Source organism: Tympanuchus pallidicinctus, unplaced genomic scaffold (genome assembly GCF_026119805.1).
Source record: "Tympanuchus pallidicinctus isolate F22 unplaced genomic scaffold, pur_lepc_1.0 scaffold1, whole genome shotgun sequence".
NCBI lineage: Eukaryota > Metazoa > Chordata > Aves > Galliformes > Phasianidae > Tympanuchus > Tympanuchus pallidicinctus.
The window spans coordinates 64,121,731-64,146,809 of NW_026294618.1; the positions used below are offsets into that span (position 1 = coordinate 64,121,731).

Genomic DNA, 25,079 nt, shown 5'->3' on the forward strand with positions numbered 1-25,079 from the left:
TGTACAGGATTCCAGCAGTCACAAAAAAGTAATGCAAGAGAAGACTACACATAACACAGAAGCACAGGTATCACATTCAAAGAGAAGCTGTACATGAATGAATTGGTTTCTGCAGCAGAAAAGCAGATGCTATTATATTTGCATGTATTTGTGTATTATGCAATAACAACAGTTCTCACAAGCAGCTTGTGTGACACCGTTCACCGTATCGCATACCTGACAGACACAATTGGGGGACAGGGGAAGAAAACACACAAAAGGAAAAATCTTGATTTTTATTTACTGGGGTTAGGAGTCAATCTTGCTTTGTTCTGTGGGATGTTTGGTTGTTTGGTTTTTTTCCCCTTTTCCTCCAATTTTAAGAATTCCTCCAAATTGAAGACTGAAAAATGCACACAAAAAGAGTTTTGTTCCCATGAATAAAGACAATCATACATTCATGGGGCTAAATTGGGCTTTTGTGTCCAACCGTTCCCATGGAACACGCAAGCAAAGACAACTACGAAAACATTGCTTTAAATCTAGGATTCCTATTTTTGAGACAATACAAAAATAATTTATTTTGCCATAGCAAATACAAATCTAAACTTTATATCGTACTTTAAAAGCACAAGACAGAGACACTACCAATTCTACCAAGTATACAATTAGCAGCCAGCCATGCATGCATGCATGCTAGAAGCATTACCGACCCAACAGCCCCGCATTCCCTAGGAGAGCCCTCCTGTCAATCCAATACATCATCTCACTACTGCAGACTGTCTCTGCCTCTCCCCTCACAAGGCCCATAACCCAAATTAAGACCTCCTCCATCAGGCACATGAAGGATATGCTAAGTAGCAGAATGGTCAATTTCTGAAACAACACTTCAAGCTTTCCCATTCCTTAACAAAGGAGCGCAGCCTATGAGGGCAGTTAGACCCACACCATGCCTGAGCCTCTATCTCTTTAACTTCAGCATTAAGATATTAGAGGCATTGAGGGAAACTATTAATTCAACCCGCTTTCTGGAGCTTTGACTGACACTGCCAATTACATACCACATATAGGATAATTTGCTTTTTTATCTAATTGCAAATCTTACTCCAAAAATCCAATATTCCAATAAAAACATTCAAAAAATAAGAATATTTATTACCTTAATGAAGTATTGAGGGTGACAAGTTTTGGAAGGGACAGTTTCTCTGCAATTTTAAAACAAAATGTGTCTTGCCTAGATGAAAACAGAACTAACAATATGAATTTTCGTATCAGAAATAATCTACAAAGAAGTTAGCTTTAGGAAGTTGTTTTTTTTTTTTTTTTTAATGCTGAATTTTAGAAAGTGAGGGTATGACTTCTGCCAAAATCCGCAATACTAGGTGTGAAATTTGTGCATTAATCACAAAAGCTGATAAGCAAGAAAGAAATGCGAGCTCTAGAAGAAAGCAACTGAAGAAGGCAAAAGAGATTATTTCAAAAAAACCTCAAGAGTTCTATACACTTGCACACATTATCTATAAACACTTCATTCATTAGAAGGTCTATTCCTACTACCACTGAATTCAATAGGCCATTTGTTTCGCAGCTCCCTGCCTAGAGTACATGCTCTCTTTTATTCACATTGGTGTTGACAGCAGTAATCAAATTTTGTACATACCACCAACTCTATTATAGTTCAGCAGTAGATGGCTGCCTGCCTAGTCTTCTTATCATCGTGTAAGATAAAAAAGACCAACCAAACAGACCAGCTGAAACTGCAGTAAGAAGCAAAAAGTAGAGTCAAGCCTATGTAAAAATATCTCATCAGTAGAAACCACACACTTACTTACCCATGCATATACCCAATACACACCTGCTTACCCACATATTACAGATCATGAAGAACAAGGCTATGCTCAACACAAGAACACTTTTAACAGTTTTCAGGACTGCAGATTAGAGGGCAACTCCGAGAAGGCCTGAATGCCACACTTCTTACACAAAGTACTACACAGGAATTGGGAAGAGAGAAAGCACAGCATTGGGAAAAGAAGAGAGGAAAGAAAAAAAAATGATAATTCATCCATTCATTTGAAGATGAACTCAGAAATACCTAAGAGCACTTCTCTATCCCATCTGAGAACAACATGAGCACTAGGTTCAAAGTGAAATTAAAGCTGCAAGCAATAATTAGAGCAGAGGGTAACATCCTTTAATTACAAACAAATCCCCTTTAAGCAATGAAACCATCTACAGTGAGATGGGTTTCCACTTCTTTGCCATCTGGTTCCAGGAGCATTTCAAGAGCCCCAAATGCTTTCACTTGGAGAAGAGGAAATAAGCTTCTTTTTCACTGCATCCATACTTCCAGCTGTGTTCCAAATAGGCCTTGGTTAACTCCTCTGAACACCCACCCCTCCAGACAAGTTCGCAAACAAAGGCTAGTTTTATAGAGAAGGGGGAAAAACAAACAAAAAAAAAAAATTTAAAAAAAAAAAAAAAAAGAAAAGAAAAAGGAGAAGAAAAACAACCTGAGACTGTTTCTTACCAAGGGAAAAGAGATAAGGACTTCCTTATTCTTCCTAGAGAAGGAGCAAGCTTCTGCAGGGTTTCTGCACTACCTCTCTAGCTAGGCCCCTCCTAACACTGCTACAGTAAGCTTCTAGTTAAGTGCTATTCATGCTGCATGACACTAACACCCCATAATTTTATTCAGGATTTTTAATTTCACCACAACAACATGACAGGCTATTTTTCCACTGCCCTGACAAGGCAGTGCTTTGAGTTAGCAGGTGATCCAAAGCTGGACCTTCACCAAGGAAACAGAGAGATTAGAGGACAACAATAAAGAGAAGGATGCTGAAAAGGCAACGACAAACTCAAACAGAAACTAATTTTTTTGAGTCAATTTTGACAGAAACTGTTATTAGTTTAAGCTCTACTCCCTGGAACCCAAAGCAACAGCAACTTCAGACTGAAACAAAGAGTTTTTAGCATCTCCATTGCAACCTTCCACACAGCAGGTTCATATCAGCAAAAAGCACTCTCTGAAAAGGGAATAGGGAGTACAGGAAGTAGCACTGCCCTCACTACTGTAGGAAAGAAAGATGGGTTTGAGTATTGCAGCTGTGGTACAGAGAGCATACAGACACCATCACAGTTCTCACACACTGAGGGCTCCAACACCAACCACTTCCAGCACACAGCATTTTAGTTATATGAGGTTTGACATACGTGGACAGCTCTTGTAAAATAGTACTTACATGGCTGCTGCAACTAATCAACAGGATTATCCCAGAGAATGAAATATCAAGAATTACAGATAAAATGTGACACCCTCGAGAGCAACTGAAAATAAAAAGACTCTTTATCTTCAAAATGGGGCTGTAGGGGGTGGAGGTCTCTTTTTTTCCGTCTTGTACAGACCCCAAAGGGAGCATTTAAAATGTAAACTCAAGGCAAACTTTCGGAGCACATTAGTCTGTCAGATTTATTTACGTTGCAGTCATACCTGGGAAACACAACCAGCACCACCCTTTCCACAAAGCACCCTGAGTCACCAGTTTCCAGAAGCACCAGAGGAGCCAGAGCAGCTCAACATGAGGCGCAGCTGCCTTCTGCATTTTGCTTCTCATTCAAAATGCTGAGCACTCCTACTGAAAAGAAGGTTCCTTCCTATTTACAGGCACCTTTATAAAAAGAATCACAGCCCCTGCCACACAGCTCAGTACTTGCACTCCAGTCAGTGTACAACATGTATTTCAGCGGGAGCCTTATGCTTGCATGGAATAGTCACCCACTTTCTAAATGCCAGTTTCCGCCTCCAAAACTGAAACATCTCAAAACTTTCTTTGGAATTTCATACAGATTTTTCATCAGAAAATGTCTTTGGATACATTCTTTTATATCTACATAGAAAACATTGGCTGGAAGAACAGCAAGTCTGTAAAATTTTATTCTTAATTGCAGTTAATGCAAGTTGATTTTATTTTGAGTAGACTTCCACAGGTATCCCATTCTAGTCCACTTCAATTAAATGGTTTTATGACAACAAATGCTGGCCAAGGTGTGCATACCTGCAGAACAGTCCCAACAACAGTGTGAGAGCAAACAAGTACTCTGAAGTCTATAGGCTGACGGAAGGAGCCTACTCCTTTCCTCTCTATCAGTTACAGCAGCAGTACCAACCAGCTTCTACCTTTTGGTTCCATATGCTGGGATGGATGAGTGGCTGAAAGCCATAGGTACAGCATACGTACACATGCACACCATATACATATATGCACTCCAAACAGCATTAGACCTTACTAAGCCAAGAGCTGTTCCATGCCTGTCAGTGTTCAAGAGGCATTTGCATAATGCACTCAATACCATGCTTTACCTTTTGCTTAGCTCTGAGGCTGTCAGGCAGTTGGACTACATGACTACTGAAGGTCCCTTCCAACTGCATTCTATAAACACGAACAAGCTCTCCCCAGGAAGGCAGGCAAGGCTGTGCTGAGATGATGGGTTCAGCCTCGAGGCAGCAGAGAAGAGAAGGGCAGAGAAAGAAGCCCTTCTGGAACAGCACATGGCCCTCAGCTTGCCAAGGCCTTCGGGCCTCAACTAAGGAAGCTTCCATCAGCCAACTCTGCTTTCATCCTGAAAGCACAACCACACTCCTTGCTCTCCTACTGTTGGGAAAAAGGGAAGGAGATGACTGGGTTTAAATTTATCCCAGGCACATTTCCACAGCAGTATTGGTCATAGTGATGATTGAGGGGATGGCAGTTAGCAAAGTGCCAGGAGTAACTGCACCATCAAACATCCCGAAGGTTGTTGGTTTTATTTTTATGCCCTTCGAGGACACTTGAGTGATCAGATAGTGCCCTGCAGGACGTTAACTTTTCAATCATACCATTTAGAGCACATAATATTTATTTTTCCATTGCCACTGAGCAAGCATAAGTACACATTTTATTACCAGTCTTTGTAAAATTAGCATTAAATTCCTTGCACTCAGACAGTCTACTTCCCTATCCATTTGTAACAACGTATTTCATTCATTCTCTTCCAAAAAGCAAAGCCATGCAGAAAGGACAGCATTTTGCAGAGTCGTTCCGTCCACTGCAGCACCTTTACCAAAGTGCTTAAGACTTCTACAATAGCGACACAGTGGACAAATGGTTTAATTAACCTGGAAAAAAGGGAATTGCAGAAAGCCACTAGGACTTCCTGGCCACTCCAAACCTTCCCTGAGCAGCAGAAATATTGTAAAGAGCTCCTCTCTCCAGAAGATAAACCTGTCTCCTGACAAGGACTCAGCAAAAGCATCTCTTTCCAAAATAGCACTGACTTTATCAGAGTCAAAAGAAAGACAAAAAAATAGCATGCCAACTCAGCTCAGAGCAGAAAGGCAGTGCTGGATGCACAGGAGCTAGCACAACTACACAGCACAAAATAGAAGGCTTTCCTTTCATGAAAGACTCCTTTACCACAAAAGCACATCACCAGTGTATGTTCCAGCTCAAACCTCACTAAAGCCTTCAGCTCAACTACAGGCTTACTGTACCTCTTGCTAATTTGCCCTCATAAAGGCCACTCACTGCTCAAAGCTTACACACCATCTCAGAGCCTTAGCCTCTGATCTCCTTTTAACAACTACTAACCACAAATCACTGTGTTTAAGGTTGCCAAGACTGCAACAAGGCCAGAGAGTACACTTCAATAGATAACTCAGCATCAGACGTTTTGCTTGGTATAGCACAGTACAGAGATTTGTGATAAAATATTGTTGCAGTGAAGTTGTCAGATACTAGAAGTGTGTCATTAAAAGGACCATTAAAATGCATGGCCTTTGTTTTCCTCTCCTTCATACAACTACAGCTGCAAAAAAAAAAAAAAAAAAAAAAAAAAAAAGTGAGGTGAAACCACTTTCTTCATTAAACAGTGGACCTATTGGAACCTACAAAGTAGCAGCTTGTTAGGTTAGCCCATGATCAAGGTCACTTTATGGAGGGCCATCACACAGCCACTGTGCCATGCCACTACTTGGCCACGAGGTCAGATGGGAGCAGAAAGCAAAACAACGAAAGCCGTTAGTCTGCCTCATAGCCAAAGAGCAGAGAACTGAAGCTTCTGTAGGGCGCCCTAAGTATATTGTTTCTGCATGCACTAGGAAAGGAGACGAGGGTGGAAACAAGTACATGAAGTAGTTACCTAGAGGGGAAACAAAACTAAACAATCCTCTCTAAAAGTTACTGCGCACACAAAGCCGTGGGCAGAGATCCAGCAGCAGTGAGGACAGCCACATATCCTTTCCAAGCATAGTGCATCATCTCAAGCCACTCAGCCCAGCTCCCAGCCAGCTCAGAGATCAGCCCATCCCACAGTGCATGACAACCAGGCCAGCTGACACCTCACCAAATAGAAAAGCTCAGGCACACTGCACCAACTGCAGAAACGTGGTGGGAAGCGGCCACAGGACAATGAGGGATTCAATTCCGCAAGCCAGCAAAAGGCTGTGTGTTTACACTCTCACTTGTTTTCAAGGACTACCAGCAAGCTCTTTTGTGCATATCTTTTGCAGCCTTCTGTCAGGTCAGACGGAAAACACTGGGCTCAGTTATTCAAGCTCAAGTGTGTGGAGGAGTAATTACCAAAGCTTCACTGGACAGAAGGATTGCATTCTTTTATTCTCTGCATGCCACCACCCACTAAGAAATCATAATAAAATTCCCTAGTAACCTCCTAAGCAAAGTCAGCATAACCAAGCTGGAGTTCACCTACCATCACTCAGTATCAGTCTCAAGAACTCTACTTAAAACCTCTCACAAGTATAATGATGCTGGGACACACACTGCTACTGTGATACCAGTGTGGCTTGTGTCACAAGCAGAAACCAAGCATTAGTTGAATTTAAAGGTTAAATCACATGCAAAAAGTGGAATACAGCCAAAGATACCATAAATTTCACGAGTCTTCCTGGCCATGACAGTCATGCAAATCACACACATTCCCAAACCTGAAACACGAAGCTCTGAAATTATTTCTGCTTCAAAATTACTGTGATACAACACAGCACTCTCATAAAAATGTCATGTAAAAAAATATAAGTTTACCTGGACTTAAACCACTTCAACGGTTGAAAAAGATGCATGCACTATCCTGACAGTATTATCAGTCATTTTGCAAAGCACTGCACCTTAAATTCGAAGAGTAAACAGGCACAAGTTTTCAATGGTCTAAACATCACCTTTTCTGCTAATTCATTCCCTCCCTCTAGTCCATTTAGTAGCATTTATCATGACACCACACGATATTTTCTGGAACAACCTTACAACAAGCAAAATAAAATTTTACATTAAAATGTTTCTGTAGAAGTAAAGGAATGAAGCCATTGAATTCAGGAAAGAAAAAAAAAGGAAATTATACACAAAGCTTTAATGTACTTTACAGTATGTATTTACCAAGTATATTTATACTTACAATTGTGAGTTATGAGTATGCAATACATAAGTAACTGATGAAAGGTCTTACACCAAAGTGGATGCAATTACAGTTCTGAAATACTACACACGACCTCTTGTGCTGGGGATCCTCATTCCACTCAGCTGATGGGAATTCCCAGCACCACAATCTCCATAGCACGACAAAAAGCACTCTGAGTGGCACACCATGGCCAATTTATTCCTTACTTTGTCTAGTCTTTCCTTCCATCTTAATTGCTCTTGCTGCTTCAAGCAATCACTGAGTAGGTGTTTTCAGGAGGATATTTCATTACTACAACAATTTACTCTTGAGGGGCAATGGCTGCTGCCACAAAGCAGTTCTGCTTTTTCTGAAAGACTGTCAACACATGGGCAACTGCCACGTTGAACCAACAAAGCTATTAGTGAGGCAAGTTGCATTAAGGCTGTTCAAACATGTACTTTCAGCAGTCTTTTCCTTTCTCTCCTCCAGTATCGGAGAAAAAGCAGAACACCAAAGCAAGCTGTATTTATGCAAGTGAGTTGCAGCTGGCATACAAGTGTGCAACCCTCCCATTTCTGTTATTCTGCCTTCAGATCACCCAACATTTGAGTACTTCTGTATCATACCTAAATTCAATCTGACATCAGTGTTCATTACATAACATAATTTGTAACTGTACTATTCCCATATACCTTCACATAAACTGTTATACTGCTTATGTATCATTTAAGACAGTTATACAAATGATGCTCTGTAAAATATCACTGCTGCTTTTTTTTGTTTTTTTTTTCCTTTATATCACTATCACAAAACTAAACTTCTTGTTGCTTGTAGGTGCTTCTTCGGGGTTGCATTCTAAAATCACTGTTAGCTCTGACATACTCCACTCCTTGTTTTAGAAGTTTGACTCAGCGTCACTTCCTATCACAGAAGTACTTCAGATCAGCCACAGGAGGAGGCAGGAAAATAAACAAACCAATCCTCCTTTGGCATACAGCACTCCTAAACATGGAAGGACAGACATCTCCATAATAAAGACTTTAAGAGCTTAGTTTGCAAGACAAGCACAGTAATTTAGGAGAAGTTAGGCTAAGCTTGTGGTAAATTAGAAATAAAACTCAATTAAATCGGTTTGGTTGGTTTTTGTTTTTTTTTGTTGTTGTTGTTTTTTTTAATCGAGAAGCACCTCAGTACTGACTACCATTAGTAAAACTTGTACTACTGAGTGTACACGAGGTCAAAGGTCACTGAAAAGCAGCTCTGGTGTAGATGCGGTCAAATGACCAGAGTCACACAGAGATGCATTGCTCCACACCTTAAGAAATCTGTTTTGATCAAATCCTTTCTATACGACTAACAATCCCCATCTACCATCATCCTTCTCACCACTTTTCTCCATATACTCAGTTACTCCTGCAAAAAATAAAAAAATAAGATAAACCACCTCTCTAGTATTTAAAAAAAAAACAAATCACAAGAGAGTTAATTGACTCTTCCCACTCCCACATGACCATCAGGACCTATTACACTAACAAGGTTGTTCCTCCCATTCCAGCATCATTAACATGGAAACGTCCAGAGCTATGTTCTATGTCCAGAGCATAGCTGCTATGATGGCCATCCAGTTTCCCACACCCTCAACAACCAGTTCCAGCCAAAACCACCCAGGGCACTACTGATGTAAGTTGGCTTGACATTTGTTCCACTGCTTCAGCAAACCAACCTCAACAGCAGCCTGCTTCCAAAAAGGCTGCACAAGATAAAAACCACTGCTCCAACAAGGAAGCATGCTTGGAAGTCCTGCCAGAGCAGCAGTGACATCAGAAGGGGAGTCCCAAAATGCCACTTCTGAGTCATAGCCAATCCTATGGCCCACACACCCCAAGGAGCCCAAGGATGGGACACAGAACAGACCCTGCGAGCAGAAAACAAGGTTTATTCAGACATTTTTCCTTCATCTGAATCCCACTTTCTGTCACAGAATAGCCAAGATTTGGGAGGTACAAGTCATGGTCACATTTAGGCTGTTTCTGATAGGGAGCAAAAAGGCTTAAGCTGCAGCAATCTCAAAGCTTGCAGGGCTTGGGAGGTAGAAATCAAGCAGACAGTGAGCACTTTCAACACAGTCCACTACTAATAAAAATTACATGGGAAAAATAGGGAGCTTCACAGCTCCAGTCAAGCTTTTTTTCTGAAGATAAAAAAAAAAAAAAAGACTGTAATAAAACTGCACAACTAAAACTGCTATAAGAATAAGGAGGTATCCATTTCATTTGCTTCAACTTGCACTGCCCTGGGAGCACCCATTGCATCACACTGGCAGTAGCATATAGTCACAGTAAGTCCAACGCTGCTCCTGTGCATCTCAGCTGCAACAGGGATTAATTACTATCTATGAAAAAACTGACACATTTTAAGTCCATGCCAAAGAGTGCTTTATTAGCCAAAAAAGACCTACATATTGGAAAAATGTTAGAAAAGCTTTGTGAACATCCTAAGTAGAAAGTAACGATCTCATCCACAAGAACTTCACACAAATGCAACAGAAGTATTCCAAGCAGTCAGCTTGAGATGCTCTCCAAAATGGTTTTGTCATAACCCAAAACCTTTTTACGTAGCACAGGCAACAAAGCCTGCACTGCAGAGACCAGCTTCACCAAAAGATCTTCCAGTGCACTGTCACTAGACTCCCAGTGCCTGCCAATAAAGCACTGCTTTACTGAGCTCAGCTCTGCAGTCAGTTGTCCTTCCCTTCTGGCACTGAGCAGGCAAAAGGCAGCAAGTGATAGACAAGGGAGGAGGGGATGGGAGCATCAGCACACATATAAATCCCATGTTTTTATATATAATCTATTGCAAAAGCATAAGCCAGGCAGACTATAGCAACTGTATGCCTCTTGTTTGGATTAGCAAGTTATCGTGAGACTTTTGTTTAGGATTTATGAAAAATGCATGCAGGAAATGGAAGAAAAAAAAAATCATAAAACAATTCCCTTGTTCAAAAAGCCGGGTGCACAAGAGAGGTGGTAACTTACAACATTGTACAAACAAGAAGCAATAGGAAGTTAAATCCATGATGCTTAAACAATGAACCAGCTTTCAATTTCTACAAATACAACCTTAGAGGCACAAGCCTGGCACAGCCACCCACAGCATGGCACATCGTCCCAGCAGCAAGAGACCTCTTGCTAAAAGTAAAGCTAGGATTTTCCAGCCACAGTCCATGAAACCACCCCTCATCCTTGCTCATTTAGTTGCGTACACTGCGTACACTACTTTTTAATTTTACATTTCAGTCACCAAGTTTATATTAACTGCTACCATTCACAGATTCCATCAGTCCCACTCCCTCCATCCCCACAGCCCAGAAGCCTGCTACACAGTCTGAACGAAGCAAGGAGGTAAATCCATCCCCTTGGACAGGTCACAAGAACTCATATCCAGTGAGTGACAGACAAAGCATCAACAACAGATCTGCCCAGAGAACTGGAAACACCCAGTTACAGGCTTTTGACCAAAATCTCAGATCCATGCACTGCTGTATGATTACTCTCAACTTGAAAGGAATGCAATTTCTCAGGAATTTCACTGCTTCCAAACAGAATTCTTAGAAGGGACACAAATGTATATGCGTATGTACATACATGTGCACACAAAGCCCATACATACAGCTCCCTCACCTTTAAACACGCTGCAGTGATGATCTAAAAATGCCACTGCTTCAGGCTCCCTTACTTGAAAACAGTATCTGGCTCTGTGATTGGATTGGGTTTTTTTAAATACATTACAAAGAAACCTCCAGACCAAAGATTTGCAAATATATTTTTTGTTATTTTACCATTAGTTTTGGTGCAGGGAAAGGGGAGGAACAAGAGCTTTCTAAACATGTCACTCCTTTCAGGGCTAAAACCCACGCTGTTTTGTTTTGGGTTTTTTTTCAGAAACGATCTTTTCTACCCTGAAGCTCTCCCATCTCCATTCTCCTATCTCTACGACAAAGCCAATTATCTTGCCTATCCTGGACTGACACATATAATACACTGTGATTTGGGCCAGTTCTGCTAGGCAGCAGCAATCTTCTTGCCCTTCTCTCAAAATCCCTATCCTGGAAACATTTCTACATCCAATTACTGCTTATATGAAAATAAAAGTAACTATAAGATTACATTCTTACAGTCTTTAAAACCTGTCTTCTTTCCACCATGGAAGGTCTAGTCCACGTTTCAGTGATAAAAGAGAAAGGAGCAGGAAGTCGTGGCAAGCTTTTTTGTTTGCTTTCTTTTATGATTTGTTTGTTTTCTTAACTAAAACTAGGCTGCAGTGTAAAAGGTAAAGGCTGATCTTCCTGGACGTCATTGATGTTTCCCTGGACAAAGATGCAGATCTAAGTTACAAATAACCTAAACATCATACGCATCTGTCAAGCTCTATGACTACTGAAAGCACAGAAAAGAGGCACAGAGGAGATTCATTTTATGGCTTTTCTTTTTGATTGCTAGAGGGAAGAAAACAACACCACTATTCAGCAGAATAAGCAGGCCTCGTTTGCAAGGAAACCAGTACCTTGAAAATCAGTAAGTGTTGTGATAGTGCTCCAAAACAACAATGATAACATAAAGAGGTCTTCAGCACTTCAAATTTCAGCTGCATATGTATTCTGAAGTACAGTCTTCCTTTCCAGCATAAAAAGATCATCTTGATAAGAAGGTTCTGACACTAAGAGCTGCACAGGTTGAAGAAGACAGTCAAGAAAAGTTTTATCTATAAAGTGGGATCATTCTGGTTCGTTCACTTTAAGGAACCAAAGACCTACAGTCAGATTACTAAGAAGCAAACAATTGCCAGCAGCAACTATACTGACAGATCACATCCAACTTAAATTAAAAGGTTTTAAAAGCAATTTAGCGGTCTAAGAAGTTCCACCAATAAGGAACCAAATTCAGGAAAACTACACACAGACAGTCCCAGCTGCTTCAGTGCCATCTCCTCAGAGTTATTTCTGTTGATAAATTACAAAGGGAATAAAGAGACAGGATGAAAGGATGAAAGAAGGACACACAAATCTATCCATATTAAAATTCAGTGTCTAGATCAGGTTTAACCATTTGGAAAATGAGAGGGTTCCTAAAATGAGTAAGTGGATCCAAACTCATTAATAAGTATTTTAAACAGACAAGCACACAGTGCATATCAAGCAGCTGCATTGCCGATCCAGTACCTGCTGGACACAACTGCATGTAAACTTGACATAACAGATGTAGAAAATGCTTTTCTTTTTTCCAGTTTTCTGTTCTCTTAAGCTGGAAGAGTTTTCAGAAGCTTTTCAAGCACGTTCACTTACTCCCCATTTTTATGCATCAACACTGATCCTTCCAAACCAGAAGGCTCACAGAGAAGTCCTCACTTGGGGTTAAATTTTAAACAGACCAGGTTTCATTTGCATAGGTCTGGTTAATGAAGAAAAGACTGGCAGTGGGTACAACATCCTTCCTTCTGTCCTGAATTTTAAGTGCCAATAGTTGGCTGACCTTAGCCCAGCCTTCCCACCTGAGAAGACCTGCATGGATAACTTCTCCTTCAACTGCACGCCAAGGAGTCCATGTTCACTTTTTCTCCTGACTGTTGTATCTCCATTGCTTTTCTAGATTTGCCAAGCTTCATTCTTAGATGTGAGCTTCCCCTCACCCGTTCCGCAGGCTCCCCTCAGTCTGGGCAGGATGCCACAGGAGAACAAGGCCATTTGAAGAAGAAAGTCAGCTTGAAAAAATTAAGAAAAGGAAGCAAGCACTCCTCAAATGTCTTCACAAAATGAAGAATTTCACTTGAATTGGAAAGAGAGAATCTTTCCTTCTCCAGCACATTAATATCACAGGCAACACAGAACAAACCACAGGAGATATATCACTGTTGCAACCAAGTGGCAATTTATAGAAACTTTTAATGAATGCTTTTTTATCTTAAAGAGAGTCTACAATATGACTTCAAATTTCAGTGAAACGTAGATATCCACTGGAGAAGGTACGAAACTTTTCCCCTGCGTAAGCAATTTAGAAACTGCAGATCTGACAGAACACATGACAATCCATAACACAAGATGCATTTACAAAATCAAACATTGCCAGATTCAACTTTAGACATCCTTATTCAGCTAATTTTCTATGTGCCTTTTTTTTTTTATTTTTGAATATAAGCTTTTGCAAGGAAACCGCAAACTCTGCATAGAGCAGCTTGCAAGATACTGCAAAAATCTCCTGCCAAAGCTCTGTGACACCATGGTGTAATCCACCATATAAATATTCAAATATATTCATGAGTAACCTCTCTAAGGCAGTGCATGTGGTTACACAGCTACAGGGCCACATCCACACTTTGCTCACTGCAGTACTGCTCCTCCCTGGGAAGGAAACGCACAGTCAGGTTGTAAGAATTTTTCTGAGAATTCAGCAAAGTTCCACTGAAACGGGGTGGGGAAACAACCAATAAAAAGCACATTGGCCAGCCCAAGGTACTCTCAAGCCAAGTTATATAGCTATCTTGAGTAAAGCAGGAACATCCAATTTTCCTTGCAGATAGAGCATATATAAAAACTCTGTTTGGAACAGGGTAAGCTACTGCTCCCAGACTTCTACCCAACAATGAATCAAAAGCAGACCTGAACAATTCCTGTCAGAATGAAATTCCACATATTTGCAGCGGGATAGAAGAAAAGTCGACCACTCTGTCTACCAAGCATCCCTTAAGTACTAACAAAACTACCAAAAGACTGTCGTGAGAGCTTAGAGGATCACATCACAGCTAAACGTGGAAGCTCAAAGAGGCTAAAGATAGCCATCTGCATCCTCCACAGCTGATCACCAGGTCAAGAACTACACAGGCAGCAGAGCAAAGCTAAAATAAGTTTGGGAACAGACAGGCTTGTTTTATACTAACACAAAGTCTGGGACTCTGGCTTAAGCATAAAGGAAAAATGTAAGATCAGATGTCATTTTTTTTTATTTTATTTTTTTTTCCACATTTTTCATCCATGGTGAAGAGCCAAATGTCATTTTAGGAAGAAAAAAAAAAAGCAAAAGAACTCAGGGCCAAGAAGGTATTTTTTACTATTATTTCACCTAGCTGTACATTTTACATATATACCTTCCTCAAAGCTGCCATTTTAAAAATTAGTCACTCGTGCATATATATATATATATATATATATATATATATTCTTTCTTACTCAAGAATTTAAAGTAAATTATCTTCTCCAAAATTAAATATGTGGTTATTCATATTGAATTTAGTTGTTTATTTTACAGAAGGAAATTTGAAAGAGGACTTTAAGAAGCTACTTAAAGCTGAAAGGACTTGCTTAACTAGTTCTGCTTATTATGAAAAGGAAATTACAATCATCGAATCAGCTTTTGTTTAATTTTCAGCAGAGAAAAACCACACACCTTGATTTAATGCACAACCTTTTATTATAGAGATGCAATTAAAGTTGCTTCCTCTTACTTAGAAAAAAATGACACTTTTTTTTTTTTTAAACACACACTGGGATTTCATAGCAGAAGGTTACATATTTATTTAAATAAACAGTAGATGATTATTTGTTATGAGCTGGATGACTTTCAAAGATGTGATCTGGCTGACCCACCCAGGCTTCTCAGCCCTATTCTTGTCTCTCTAAATTCTGCAAAGGAGGGTTAGAGAAAGAGTCTGAAGGTTTTTGTATAGATTTTTTTATGCAGTAAAAACATTTCTTGTTCCCCTTGCTTAAGGCTGCATTATTTGAAATAGTAATTTAACCAAAAATTCTTTGTTCTTGCTTTGTGCACTGATTGAATAATTGTGTAGGAAAACAGTCAGACAAGTAGGTTTTATAACACTTTTAAGCTATATCCAACCTTAAGTAGCAGGAGAAAATGGTATATTTTCACTGAAATCAGATTTCACAATTTGACAGACTTTGAAAAAATCTTTCATGATACCTTGCAGATTCCAAACTGCAGCAGAGTTCAATTTATTCATCCCATGACGATGATGGACGATGACGAAAAGATGATGGAAAAGGAATTTTAAAAGAAAAAAAGAGGATATGTTCTCTAAGTATGCAGTAATACAGAGATACAAAGCAGAGGAGAGTCCCACACAATTCACACACATTATTTCTTCACTTGCAACATTGCATCTCAGAGAACAGATGCAGATTAAAATCCATCACAACAGCCATAGATTCTCACCAAGATCAAATATAATTCATTCAATTGCTTTTTAAAGACTTTCCGTAATGTAAGTTTGGATAATCACAATTCACCTACTCTGTCAGCTGATAACCTTTTGGCTCTGCTAAATTCTGGGCAGCCAAGACTTCGTTCTTTGCTTCTCTTCATTGTGCTGTAGATGAGAGCTGAGCCCCAGATGCCTGCAGCCTCTTCACATTTTTCTGGCAGCACAAGAGGCTCCAAATAGGATAGCAAGTTAAGATCCTTTCAGAGTGCTGGAACAACATGAAAGGAGCCTCAATGCAAGTGGGAATACCAGGCAGAAATAATATCTTGTAAAGAACAAAACTTCTTTTTCTGCCCTCTGTCTTCCAACCCCAAAAAGGATAAAAAACAATTGTGTGCATTTTTACACAAAGGTAGAAAAAAATCAGCAGTTCAGTAGACATAAGAACCCCAAGCAAGAAAAAAGATAAGTTACACAAAACAACGACATAACATTGCACAATTTCCCTCCTCCTTCCCACACAAATTATGCAGAACACTTTCACCAGCAGGTTGTCCCATTCCAGGCCATGTAAGTTAATTCAGACGACTGCTACAGTATGTCAGCATCTTTCAGCCATGTATTCCATCGCAGAAATTCATATCTTTCATACCTTTTTTTCTTTCCCCAGGGAGACTAAATAGACTTCCAATTTCAAGAATTTTTATTATGTGGGCACATAACTACAAATTAAAACCAGAGACAAGGCCAAAATAAGGTTGTGTAACAAAAGGTGGCAAGACGCAGAGTGGAAAACAAATATATCAGTAAAGCATTTCTCAGCAGTTAGTCATTCTACCTGGGTACTACATACACTTCATCACCACCACGTGATTATGCCCCTTCCCTGACAGCAGTAGGGGCAGCGCTACAGGGAAAAGGATGCACCAGGACTTCCCAGGTAAAAGCTGGCAGTAAATTCTATGATTTCATTTTTAATTCCCAAATCATGCTAAAACCAAAACTTCTACAAAAATAGATCATGCAGTGTGAATTACTCATGCTTCTTCCTAGCCAGCTCCAGTGGTACGATTTGCAATGGCTCCTATCTCCTCCAAGGGACTGTTCAACACATTTGTATTAGCTCAGAAAAGCCTTCACAGTCAAGCACAGGCTTCATTGTGAAATTAAATTTAATCACCAAAACTTGAATCCTTTAAGGATGAATTTAAGAAGGCACAGAATTTCTTGAAGTTCATATCGGAAGGAGGTGAAGGACAAATGCAAATCTGATGTGTAAAATAGATCAAGGTTTCTAGGACCTTCCATTACTCTCATTCTAGCTTCCGCAGTTCCAAAGGCATTATATCCAGCCCATAGATAAACCAACCACCACATCCCATGTGACACTTCATCCTGGAAAAAAAAAAAACCACATAAAAAAAAAAAGCCCACTGAACTATATTTTTATAAAGGTAGAAACATCAGGATCCACTAGGTATTATATGCAACTCTTCGATCACATTTTCTCCTGAAGAAAATGCATTCTGCCTTAGAAATAAGGATTATATGCTAGAGTTGGCCCCAGTCTAACCCAATAACCCCTCGCTTCGGGTATAGCATCAAACGAACAAGGAAAAAAAAAAAAACAGTTTCAAGAGAAGCACTGAAGTAGAAGCAAAAACCAGAAGTTGCTGCAATGGAAGCGTGCCCTGGAGCAGACGTTCCACTCACACATTCCTCTGTGAGGCTGGGACCTTCTTAGCTGCACTGACATGCAACGCACCCTAACATGCGATTCCTGGGGGAATTCAGAAGCCCCAAACAGCAGCCTCACCAAGCAAGTCACCAAAAATCAGACCTCAACTGCACTAACTGTAGCATGTCATGTAGTTCAAGTGACTGACCACATCATACAGATCCAAGTAGGAGCGCACCTGCCAGATCAGTGCTACAACTCCCATCCTCAACCTAACAAGCTCCGCACCATGCAGCACCAGAGCTCAACGCTCACTGGCCACCATCATCCAAACCCCACAGTTCTCTAAAACGTATTCCCTATGTTTCTTCAGGTCAGTCATGGACTATTTTTTGTCAAACGGATCTATAGATATGTAGTGAAATAATGTCCCTCTGTGTACAAACCCAAGGTCCTCTTCTTTCTAGACTTTCCAGTTATTTGCACTGTGACACCAGTATAAGCTTCAGAATTTTTATCTCATCTGGGGCGACTACAACATCCATCTTTTTTTTTCCTCCTACATTGGGTTTCTGTTCAAAAATGTTATCAGAACTGTTCCTGTGTGTAGGCTAGTCATTCCACAATACAAGGGCTGATATCACGGTAATGCTGAGTTCTTTTGCAGCCACGAACCACTGCAGTGGCCAGATGGTTGCTAATGCCAGCAACACAAGGATTTGTTTGGGTGTTTTATTTTTGTGGGGGGAGGGGAGACCAACGTTCCTTCTCTCTACTTCTTGATTTATGACCTTGCAATGCCTTTCTCCTGGGAAAAAATATCATAGGTTGCTACAAGTCCACTCTTCAGGTCAGATGAGCAGCTTTCAGCATCGAATTTTAGTACAGAGGTCTCAATGTAAGCTTCAGCACACGGGCAAGCTTCTTAAATCCTCTTTGGCTTTAAATCTTGGACACAGTCATCAAGCAGTACAGCTCTCTACTGCAAATATATATACAAAAACCTCTCCCCAGAACATGTTTGGATTTTGTGCTTGACTTAGTAAGAAACACCCTGAATGTTCTCTAGCCTCTTCTGGCCCATTTTCACAGCGCAACACAAGAACAGACTACAGCTCACCCTACACTCCCGCCTGATGCTTGGGGCAACGGTCAGTAGTTGGGAGCCATTTGTAAATTTGGACTGGCATTTCAAGAGTGACAAGTCAACACAAGAGCTCTAATTAAGAGGCAATTACAGGAAAGATGGGCACCACCCCAAACTCCCCCCACCCACCTGTGACTACTTTGGAAAAAAATAACACCTGCATGTTTGCTATCATCTCTGACAGCTGGGGCCTTAAGACGACAGGAACAGGGACACCGCACAGGCTTCAGGCAAGACAGAACTCCCTCAGCATTCCTGTAACAATACTGTAATAAACTGGTAGCAAACTTCAGGAGCAAACAATAGCTTTTCAATCAAAGTTATAAGGACGACACTTTAAAACAGTCAGGTTCTTCATAGATAGCTAAGGACTCCTCCCTACTCATGGCTCTTGAAGCACCAGGTCCATAATTTCTCATTAGATACCCAAAAGGTTTTTTAGTCTAGGCCTACATGATAACTGTCCTCAGCTCATTCTGCACCAAGCTTTCTCTGTATGAACATTTACAGCAGCATCTCAGCAAGTAACTCAAGTCTTCATCGGAGTTATCTCCCACGAAGATAGCAGCTAAATCCTTTTTCTTCTCCCTGCAGATGCCTTCTGGATAAGGGAGCTGAAGAGAGAGAGAGGCAGCGGAGTGAAGCGTGAAAGCTGTATCATGACTTCCTGCATCTCATTCACTAGATTTTCAGATTGGCTCACTGAGCTGTTTTCTATCCACACTGCAGATGAGATGGTACCTAGAACACAGGAGCAAAGATGTCCCCAGTCACAGCTCTGACATAGCTGCAGGGGCACAGTCACAAGGCCACGTCCCAGAGCAGCAGAACCCAGTGCTATCGTGTCCATCTTTCACTCACATAAGATTGAGTATAGTATGGAAAAATGCTTCTCCAGTTCTGTTAATCTTCCTCACATACACCATGCACTAGTCATGGCCTCATTCACAGTAGCCCTCCTCTAGCCAAAAAGAAAAATATGAAGCTAAGGAAGGTACATACAAGGGGAGCAGAGCACACAAAAAAAGAGCAACTGCTGGGAAGAACGGAAGTTATGATTTTCAAAAAGCAAAGTTTGGAGATACTTGGTTTGTTTTCGGTAATTATTTTTAACTGCATATCATGTTCAGAAATCATCTCTCTCGTACTTGGAACTCGACAGGACATCTATTTTTAAATATTATTCATTCCATAACCAATCATCTAGAGAGACGAGACAACTGGTAATAAATCAGGGCCACAAACAACTACAAAATGCCCTTGCTGGAAATCAGCTCAGCTGGCCATTCTCTGCTGTCATCACCTTTCACATGAACCTTCCAGCTCCTGGCTCCTATGTGCCACAACACCTGTCCTGTATAAAACAGGCTGCATCACATCAGATTCAGGATAATACATCTTAACTCCAGCTACTCCAGAACACATCTTAAAAATACAGATTGTGCCAGCTCAGGTAGATCCACACAGAAAGGCAAGCTTAGATACTTAGAAAAAAAGGTGCTATTGTACTTTGCAGTTGTAACATTGAGCCTAAGATGCATCAGTGTCACAGCTTCATTACTAGTGCACATAGGAAATGGGTGGGAAAAGTTTGCTTATGTCTAATGCATATTCACAATTCAGCCCATCTATTCTGGAAGCTGTTTTACAGCATGCAACACAAAGACAGCACACACAGCCTCCAAGTCTTCCTGCTATATGACTCAGCTTGGCCAGACCAAAGAACCTCACTTTTCTCTCCATGTTTCTAGCCTAGTTTAGTTTCTCTGAGTTTCTTCTGAGGAACAGAACTCCTACTTAATTTTGACTGCAGACAATCTGGAAGCTATCATCACCCAAAAACCACCCATTTCATGAGACAGCAGCAAACCATTCCATCTCCTCACTTATAGGATGCAAAACTTTTTGTTTAAAGATCAATCCTTCTTCCTTTCTTCTCAATTATGGCACCTTAAGACATGCAAAGAGCTCTGTCACACCTCAACCGCACTGTACGCGTCGCTCAAAATCAAGTGATCTTTCAAAGAAAAGGATTTGGAGAGTTACAGGTTTGTTTGTTTGTTTTTTTAAACTTCAAAAAAAGTGGGTTATGACTATTTTTCAACCCGTTGAAAGAGTGGATAATAGCAGGACAAGGGGAAATGGTTTTAAGATGAAGGAGGGAAGATTTAGGTTGGATGTCAGGGGGAAGTTCTTTACTATGAGAGTAGTAAGGTGCTGGAACAGGCTGCCCAGAGATGTTGGGGATGCCCCATCCCTAGAGGTATTCAAGGCCAAGTTGGATGGGGCCTTGGGCAGCCTGGTCTAGTATTGAATGTGGGGGCTGGTGGTCCTGCCTGTGGCAGCAGGTTTGGGACTTGATGATCTTTGAGGTCTCTACGAACCCAAGCCATTCTATGATTCTATGATTTTCTTCACGGAGATGAATACACACAGTACTGCCAGCATGTAAATGTTGTTTATAGATAGGACTATCATGCTGAAGTTTTTAATACTGTCTAGTGAGAAGAGTAGGTTATTACCACAGAGAGACAGGAAACCTCCAGCAATTCACAGGTAGAGGAAAAGGCCTCCAAGAACAGTCAGGATTTTATTTATTTATTTTTTGCTCTGAAAGAGCAGGAAAAACAAATAGCCTTCATGACCTACTACGGAAGTTATTTCCCCTCTTAAAGCAAACACAAACAAAAAACATACAATTCACATGGAATTCATTAACATCAAGTTTCCTGAACTTTAGAACCACTTACTTTATTACAGACTAAATGAAAACATTTCAGAAGAGCTACAAAAAAAGATTCTGAGAAATCAGTCCAGAGGCCTTGTGGCAAGACCTCACACTCTCCCTGCCACACACACAAATATGGAACAAGATGCAGACAGTGTACTAATCCTTTTGGCATAAAATGCATTTTGTCCAGCTCTGAAAAGGTGCCACTTAGAAGCAGTGCTGTAGGACAGCAGTGACACCTCAAGTGACACTGTAGTTACTCCTCCCTGACACCTCAACAGCCCTGGATGTTTTGACAGATTTGGTTTTCTCCAGATCAGAGAGTACTGAGAAAAGCATCCACGTGGAAAAATGCTGCAGATAGTTGCCATCAGTTTCCCAATATCCATAAGCAGAAGAAAAAGTGGAATGAAGTACCCTGGCACCTGAAGCAGTCTTACTAGAACTGGAGCACAGTTGCGAAAACTGCACCTCTGTTCAAGATTTCATGTGGGGAAAAAGGATCAGGGAAGCAGGAGCTTATTAAGGCACAGAGCACCAGGATAAGAGCCCAGCACCCATAACATGTCTGTAAAGCAGCCCAATAAAGTCATGGAAAGTGAAGAACCTCCATTCCTTTAATACTTTTTTTTTTTCCCTTTAACTGACAATGAACTTTCAGTTAATATTCAGAGGGTAGGGCAAAAGTGAACTTCAATTAGGTTTCAATTGCGTAGAAAAACAAGAGAGGGAACTGAGGGAACAAACCCAAAGTGGTATGATGTGTGACAGAGGAGCAACCTCATCTGAGCTCTTCCTTTCTCTTTCCTATGTTCAATTTTGAAAGTGCTGGTTGTGCAGTCCAGTACAGAACTCACTTCCACATTGATACAACATTCAACATTTGAGTTCTCTTACCAAGAGAGCAACGTGACCTTCCTGAACCTATGGTATGCTTCACAGCTTCAGTAAATCTTCAAATGGCCCATGAATCTAGAACAGCATTTGCTTAGGTTTTTTTTTTTGGGGGGTTGTTACCACCTAAAGGATCCTTTTGCCTTGAATTTTCTCTGTGTTCAAACAGTAGAGCTCAAGTTGTTAAAAAAAAGAAAAAGCTACAGATGAACTCCCTGAAATGCAGCCTCTTCTGAGGCATCAGTCAGAATGAAGAAGCACAGTCCCAAGGATGCGATGGTGCTGTGGACCTAAACCAAAGGGAACTTGTAGCAGTGTGGAGATTTTTCTCCTGTCCTCAGCATGCCAGGAGCAAGCTGTGTCCCTGTCTGCCTCTACCTGGGCATCACATTTATCAGATGCCACACCAGACACACTATTCTACACAGATCACAAAACATGTAAGCATTTTCTTGGGGAGAAAGGTCAAAGCAAACATTTCACATCTGCACTGTGACTTTTAACAACTCTCAGATTACATTCAATAAACACTGTTCCTACTGATCAGTGCATTAAATTACCTAAAAATACATTAAAATCGTATTTCAAAAGAGCTGAGAAAAATAAACCAGGAAGCTCTGAAGTGGGCACTACAGCCAGGTCCAACAGAAACATTCCTGAACACATAGGAGAAGCATCCAAAACAGAAGGATTACACACCCAGACGGCAAAACAATATTCAGAAAAAGCCTGCTAGACTTTGAACTTCCACAAAGTCTTTTCTCAAGAAAGAGGCACCACATCAACAAAATGCATTCCCATGAAGCTCTACAATAAATGTCACCCAAGAACAATATATATATATATGTGTAAACAGAAGAGAGTGAGAGCAATGAACTTTTTGAAAATTATTCATGCTGATCATAGCTGTTGTTCATTATTAAGTCATAACAGAAGTTAAAGGCTAGAAAGAGAAAGGTCTTGGTCTACTGGCATTTAAATACTACTTTACTTATTCTCTTAATGTAATCATATTTTATACTGTAACAATTAAAGTAGCATAGATACCAAAAGGCTCAGCCCTGTACCAAGCCTGATCCCATAAATTTTCAAATAAATCTTCTCTGTATGTAATTAATACACAGAGAGTTCTTTGTTCATCCAGGATACTGTGGTAATTCAATAACAATTAAAAAAATCTAGCAAAGCACTTCAGAACTTACACATCACATCACTTTCTCCAATCAATAATTTGTAACATTATATGTCAGGAGCATATTCCACCTTCAATCCTCTGCTGTGATCTAAATTGGGAAGGGAGCAAAAACGATGCTAAATAATAAAAGCAGAGTACAAAAGAATTAACTGAAGTTATTTGTGAAATGAATTACACAGACCCATCAAATAATGCTGTTTTACGGCTTAAGTGCATGTTTCTCCACAGCTAAATGCATGAGCCAGAGACTGTCCATAAAGATGCTGAATTCTTCTACAGAGGATTAGGAAACAGTTTTTGGATGGTGGACACTAATTCTGTTTTCCACTAGGCAAGAGGGAAAGCTGTCAAAGTCCAGAAGGGATCTTTGCTGCCAATAATTTCTGGCTGTTGACTCCCTAAAGTTAATCACTGAAGTAACACTAAGAGAACACACCTACCTAATCTCTGACATTTAGCCACATCTTTCCCTAATAATGTGTATCCAGTATTTCTGAGACAGAAGTTACTCCTCTACCAAAACAGGGAGCCACCCTAGCTCCCACAGATGAAGACTCAGCAGTGCTTCACCACTTCTCTCCATAATCACTGGGAAACACCCACTCCTGAAAAGCAGCCAGATCACCAGAGAAAGCTTCATTTCGACAGGAGTAGTGCATTTAAATTTCAAGAGAAATCTACAGATGAGCCTAAACAGTGCTGACAAACAGGGCCCACTGCATCCCTGGGATTCCCACACAGGGCTGACGGTCAGAGGGAAGACATAACCTGAACACACCCAGACAGCCTTACACCTGCTGTAGGCTCCCCATGAGCCAGGCAGGAGGAACCACAACTGCCTGCACGCTCCCTGCTGCAGCCAGCCCCTCCTGGCACATCACAGCACACCAGGCCTGAGCAACTGCAGAAGGCAAAGGCAAGTGTTTGTGGGCTGCTTGGGGTCCTTCCTGTGCCACTGCGCAACACGCTCGGCTCAGTTACCATGATCAAATGATTTGTTCTTCTCACTTCCTCACTCCAAACAGATCATGAGATGTACTGGTAGTCTCTTCGAAGAAAAGGGCCCCAAATGTCACATTCTAATAAATAAACAGCAATTTCTGACTCTTCTTTTTTTGAAAACAGATGTTTCATCAACTTTGCAGCTGTGTCTATTTACAAGGCAGTCAACTTCTGCTTCACTTCCAAAGCTACAGCTTGCAACAAAACTATATTGTTGCCTTCTGTCAAATCTGAAGATGCTAGAGGGTTCTTCTATTTACTTAGCCTGTTATTTTTGTCACTACCTTCAAAGTCCCAGTTTTCTTCTGAACGTACACTGTCACTTTTGGAAATTATAGCTCAGCTCACTTCCTCATTTAGTTCCAGAAACATGAGAGAGGGAAGGAAGACATAAAGCAGACTTCTGCCAAACTACGGAACACTAAAACTTAATCTTTCATCAACACAATAAGAAGTCAGACAATGGAACTCCTCCCTCCCACCTCACCACGTTTAAACCCTATTATTCATTCCTCAGGCTGTTATTTAGTCATCCAAACTAGATACAGTTCTCCCCAACTTTGGGTAACAAACATCTCTGCTCCCAAGACTGGTGTGGACAGCTGTGGGCTTCTCACGGAGAATTTTCCTTCAGAGGAAAGCCAGTGCATCACAAAAACAGTACGTTTTGCAGGCTCTGAGCACACTAATCCATACAGCTACCTGGCAGCAGAGCAGCTGCACTTTCCCAAAACAAAACTGGCTCACTTGGAGTATAACTTCAATGCCTTCCCCACATGCTGCCACGCATACACTGAATTACATATGC

General features: G+C 40.7%; 1 protein-coding gene and 1 long non-coding RNA gene across 2 annotated transcripts in view; both read right to left on the reverse strand.

Moving 5' to 3' along the window:
- The window catches only part of UTRN (utrophin), a 344,979-nt gene that overhangs the window by 314,721 nt on the left and 5,179 nt on the right, over positions 1 to 25,079 (reverse strand). The gene's annotated exons all lie outside the window — the stretch shown is intronic.
- On the reverse strand, positions 14,855 to 18,595 carry LOC128088380 (uncharacterized). The gene is made up of 3 exons (XR_008210236.1): positions 18,579 to 18,595; positions 16,277 to 17,019; positions 14,855 to 15,892 (listed from the first exon to the last, which is right to left on the reverse strand). It is a non-coding gene; the product is annotated as an uncharacterized LOC128088380 (long non-coding RNA).